Source organism: Nicotiana sylvestris, chromosome 4 (assembly GCF_000393655.2).
Source record: "Nicotiana sylvestris chromosome 4, ASM39365v2, whole genome shotgun sequence".
Lineage (NCBI taxonomy): Eukaryota > Viridiplantae > Streptophyta > Magnoliopsida > Solanales > Solanaceae > Nicotiana > Nicotiana sylvestris.
The window spans coordinates 158,221,035-158,227,034 of NC_091060.1; positions in this window are offsets into that span (position 1 = coordinate 158,221,035).

A 6,000-nucleotide genomic window follows, 5' to 3' on the forward strand; every position below is an offset into this window, starting at 1 on the left:
TTGAATCCCAAATCGAGAAAATTTTCGACTTTTCCACATGAAGTCTGCGAACCAGAAATTCTAAGTAAGGAATTCTGTTGACCCGAGGGAAGGTGTTAGGCACCCTCGAATCCCGTGGTTCTAGCACGGTCGCTTAAATTGTTATAATGGCTAAATATCTGATTTAAATACATGTTGTGACTTATGTGCTTTTATTAAGTTTAAACCGCTTTTATTATTATCATTTATTTTTATAGAATTGCAACGTCGTGAAAATGCATCTCGAACCACGTCACAATCAATGCACCCGTAGTTGTTAACACATTTCGACTCCGTTGAGATTTGAATTTGGGTCACATAAATGCGCACCCGAATTTAAGAATGTAATTTAATTAAGTCGCGCCTAAAGAGTCTAACACGTTATAATTCTTGGGGAAGGCCATGAAATTCACTAACCGGCCTGTCCTGAATTCTAAGTATTTATTATGGCTAGTTATTGAGGGCCCCGCAATTTTGCGTTTTTATTTAGCGAGTCTCGTCTCTATTTTAGAAAGGATATCCTAAAGTGGCTACATTTCTAATGCGTTTGTCTCTAAAACTAGAAGAAAAAAGGTACATGCTAATTTAAATATATGCTTTGGCCTAATCCGGATTCTTATGATTAATTATTTACAAAGTTGAGAAAACATTATACTTCAATGGAAAAATGCTTTAATTTGACAAAGAAATCACATACGAGCTAACGAAATACAACACTTAATCCGAACAAACATCTTTAAGTCGAATTTAGATTAACTTGCTTAAACAGGGTTAATAGAATTCCTTATTAAAGAATGTTACCGATGATATTCAAAACTAGTCCTATAAACTGCCTAAAGAAATCGAAACTGGGTGATTCAAAACTGTATTATATTTGGCTAGATTTAACAGCCATTTGCCCCTACTTATTCAAAGCATGCTGAAAGAGTGAATTTAATTTTAACAATCGCACTAAATAGTTCACATTCCATGAGTTATATTTACATCCAGTATGCTACTAAACGAATCAAATACCACAGTTTCAAATTAACATAAACATTAATTAAGTAAAAACTTACTAATGTATTCTTTATTAGGCTACAAATTAAAGGATTTATACAACTTTAACAATATTCGCAAAGCTATAAGTAAGGCAACAGATGATTGAAAATTCTTCAGATCTTTCGATTCAACTTTCATTGCGACATCAGTTACATCAGACAGATTCGAAGTGTGTACCTGAGGAGATGCTTACAATGAAATAAGCAGGGGAGTCAGTTGAGCAGCAATGTAAACGAAACAGCAGCAGTAACAGATGAACAACAACATGACCAATTCCAATGCAAGATGCAATTATAGACAAGGGAAGAGGCAGCAAAACGACAACAATAAACAGGGGAGCAGGATCAGGACTCAGACAAACCAACTCCAAGAGAATCAACCAATGCAAACCAACCAATAAACTCAGCTGATACTTAAAAGAAAACGGAACTGACTGAACAGGTTCAAACAAACTGGGAATCGAACAAACAACAAGAAGAAGAAAGCAGTTTCTGCTTTCTGTATATCCCTCTCCCTATCTCCTTTCTTTTCAAAATCCAATATCAGTCTTCAGTTTTGAGATTATACTTGAGTTATCAGAAAGAAACCTTTTCCAATTTTTACTGTTTTTCCAGAACATCCAGTTCCCAAAATTCAGTCTGAGTTCTCCCTCCCTAATATCAGATGTATTAATCTCCCCTCTAACTGATGGAAGTCCCCCCTTTTATTGCCTAAATTCTACCCTTTAACAGCCTGTTAGACAATCAACACACCTCCCATGTGCTGTCCCTTTTCAGTTTCCACTTAGCTATTTAAGTATAACGTACCCCCATGATATTCTCTGGCAAACTCACTTTTAAGTAAGGTTTATTATTTATGAAGCTAAAGCAGAGTATGGCCAGCAGAATGTAGTCTGACAGCATATGTTGTCATACTATTTTAATTCAAAAAGGGTCTTTATGCACATGCTGTGCACAAGTGCACATGCCATCAATTCAGAATGCAATTAAACAAAACCAATCCCTTTATATTTCTGATTCAAATACATCAAAGGTAAGTAGCTATAGTTGATTCTCAATTTTAATTCAAACAATGTTCAGCAAGACAAATCAAGCTGATACCATTCAAACAGCTAAAACTATTTGACGACATGTATCGAATCAACTATACTAATTACAACATACACAATCAAAACCAAGGATTAGAATCAAACAGTATCAACTAGGGGTCAGATTGCACATGTCAATACAGAAGTTAACTTGGGGATTGATTACTCAAACAATTTTAATTCACTCAATTATGCAGTTCACATACACACACATTATCAGTGAATGGGGAAACATTCGATCAAACAAAAGGGGTACATGCAAGGTGGACAATCAACAGTTGATAAAAAATTCAAAGATAACAAATTACACAAGACATTCGGCCATACGAACAGACCTTTAAACCACACACGTACTGAATAACAAAGAGAAAACAAACTTACCTTAAAAACTTTGAAAACAGAAAAATCAACTCGTGTTTGAACAGACCCTTCTCAAGGTTGAACGGAATTTAATCGAAGTGTTTCTCAAATGAGAAACACTTCGATTAAAGTCCATTAGACCCTAATCTCTTGGTTCGAACAGGCACGAGGAAACCTAGGGTTCTAGAGGGCAGATTTGGGTTTTGGGCTTTCTTGGTTAGATTCGGACCAAACCAAGCATGGTTTGGTCACGAGGGGGGTCCGGGGATTGTCTGGTATGAATCTAGGGCAGATCGATGTAGATCGAGTTTTGCTCGAATCTTCAAATGAAGATTCGAGGACCTAGAGGATGATTCGAACTAAACGGTCCACAGATCCATGTTCAGGGGGTGAGATGGTCCTATGGTGTTCAGGTGGAGGTCACCGGCGTTCATGCCGCCGGGTTTCTGGTGAAGGGAGATGTGGGCGGCTCTAGGGTTCCGGGGTTCTTGTGAAGATGATGAAAGCTGGGGTATTGGATAGGGGGCAGGGTACGAGTGAGAGTTTATATATGGAGTGGATGAACGGATCCTGGCCGTCGGATGAGACACGATGAAGGGCTAGGATCCTTCAACTAATAGGAAACGGTGTCGTTTCAAAACTAGAGGGGGTTGGGTCGGTCCGGGTGGAATGGGTCGGGTTCATCAGTGGGTTATGGGGAAATGATCTTGGCCGTTGATCAATCTGAGATCAACGGCCCAGATCAGACTGGATTAAAACGGCGTTGTTTGGACGTTCTTGAAGTAGGCTGGTCTGGACCGGGGCAAGCACGAGTTTTGGGTTGAGTTGTTTGGGCCAATTTGTTTAAAATTGGACTGGCCCAAGTCCGAGAATTCTTTCTTCTCTTTTATTATTATTTTTTTCTTTTGAATTAATTTACCAAATAATACCATATAAAACCATAAACAACATTTTACATACAATTGACATTAATTATACTAACATCACTTTAATGACAGAAATAAAAATGAAAGATGCACATTTTTTATTTATTTATTTATTGAATAAAATAAACACGGACGGGATTACAGATAACTAACGAATATGCCACACAAAATCCAAAACTTGTACAGCAGGACCATTTGTCACATTTTTTATTTCTTTTGGAGTGATTGTCGCGTGAAACAAAAATCACGTGCTCACAGCTTCCCCTCTTTGTTCGGAAACATGAAGAGTTTTCGTGCAAAGATAAAGTGAGCGGGTATGAGCTATTTTTGCCTATGGACTACTCCGTGTGAAGCATGTTTTGAAAGTTTTGACCGAATCTTGTTTCAAAGATTTCCTACATATCCTGGGCTAAACAGGAATCAGGTCAATGTAGTTCGAAAAATTTTGGCAGCTGGGACTACCATGGGATTGCAATGCAGGCCGTTACTGCTGTTGCTGTTGTCACCGTTGCTTTACTGACCGCCTTATTACAACCAAAGGAAAATTGAAACTGAACTAAATACTTATATGCATGTCAACTGCTAGTTACAAGATTCCTATCTATGGTTCTTTTGCGACTTGATCTTGGGTCTTAGCTGATTTTGCTTGTAGACTTCGATCCGAATCTTGATGCTTGCGAGTTGTAGGTGCTTTCTCACTCTGGGATACTCAGTGAGACGTGACTGGCAGAGTTCAGGACCTTAATCAAATGTTGGAGTCGATCCGTCTTTCATTTACTCCGATATCTCGGGACATCTTCTTTTTGTTTTTTTCTTCTTTGATTCTGAGTTGAGACTCATCTCGTGGGTCATTTTGATCCGTGTGGCTAGAGGTTAGACCTGCGGGAGAAAACAAACAAACGAACGAAATTTTCTGCCCCAGTTTCTCTAGGAAAATTTCGTGAATTATTCGCCAGGAAGTTCATAAAATTGATGAAAGAGGATATGCATGCTTAGTTCAGGGTTGGGGCCCTAATACCGACTAGCTGGGGAGAAGTTCAGTTTTAGAGTTGAAAACTCTAATACTGACCAACTGGGGGAAAGTTCAGTTTAGGGTTTAAAACCCTAATGCTGAATAAGAGGGAAAGTTCAGTTTAGGGTTTAAGACCCTAATGCTGGCTGAAGGAAAAAGTTCAGTTTAGGGTTTAAAACCCTAATGCTGACTGAAAGGAAAAGTTCAGTTTAGGGTTTTAAAACCCTAATGCTGACTGCATGGAAAAACTCAGTTTAGGGTTTAAAACTTTAATGCTGGCTAAATGGAAAAAGTACAGTTTAGGGTTTAAGACCCTAATGCTGGCTGAAGGAAAAAGTTCAGTTTAGGGTTTAAAACCCTAATGCTGACTGAAAGGAAAAGTTCAGTTTAGGGTTTTAAAACCCTAATGCTGACTGCATGGAAAAACTCAGTTTAGGGTTTAAAACCTTAATGCTGGCTAAATGGAAAAAGTTCAGTTTAGGGTTTAAACCCTAATGCTGACTAAAGGAAAATTCAGTTTAGGGTTTAAACCCTAATGCTGACTAAAGGAAAATTCAGTTTAGGTTTTAAAACCCTAATGCTGACTGCATGGAAAAGCTCAGTTTAGGGTTTAAAACCCTAATGCTGGCTGAATGGAAAAAGTTCAGTTTAGGGTTTAAAACCCTAATGCTGACTAAAGAAAAAATTCAGTTTAGGGTTTAAAACCCTAATGCTGATTGCATGGAAAAGTTCAGTTTAGGGTTTAAAACCCTAATGCGGGCTGAATGGAAAAAGGTTCAGTTAGGATTTAAAACCCTAATGCTGATTAAAGGAAAAAAGGTCAGTTTAGGGTTTTAAAACCCTAATGCTGACTGCATGGAAAAATTCAGTTTAGGGTTTAAAACCCTAATGCTGATTGCATGGAAAAGCTCAGTTTAGGGTTTAAAACCTAATGCTGGCTGAAGGAAAAAAGTTCAGTTTAGGGTTTAAAACCCTAATGCTGACTGCATGGAAAAGCTCAGTTTAGGGTTTAAAACCTAATGCTGGCTGAAGGAAAAAAGTTCAGTTTAGGGTTTTAAACCCTAATGCTGACTAAAGGAAAAATTCAGTTTAGGGTTTAAAACCCTAATGCTGATTGCATGGAAAAACTCAGTTTAGGGTTTAAAACCCTAATGCTGGCTGAATGGAAAAAAGTTCAGTTTAAGGTTTAAAACCCTAATGCTGACTAAAGAAAAAATTCAGTTTAGGGTTTAAAACCCTAATGCTGATTGCATGGAAAAGCTCAGTTTAGGGTTTAAAACCCTAATGCTGGCTGAATGGAAAAAAGTTCAGTTTAGGGTTTAAAACCCTAATGCTGACTAAAGGAAATATTCAGTTTAGGGTTTAAAACCCTAATGCTGATTGCATGGAAAAGCTCAGTTTAGGGTTTAAAACCCTAATGCTGACTGAATGGAAAAAAGTTCAGTTTAAGGTTTAAAACCCTAATGCTGACTAAAGGAAAAATTTAGTTTAGGGTTTAAAACCCTAATGTTGATTGCATGGAAAAGCTCAGTTTAGGGTTTAAAACCCTAATGCCG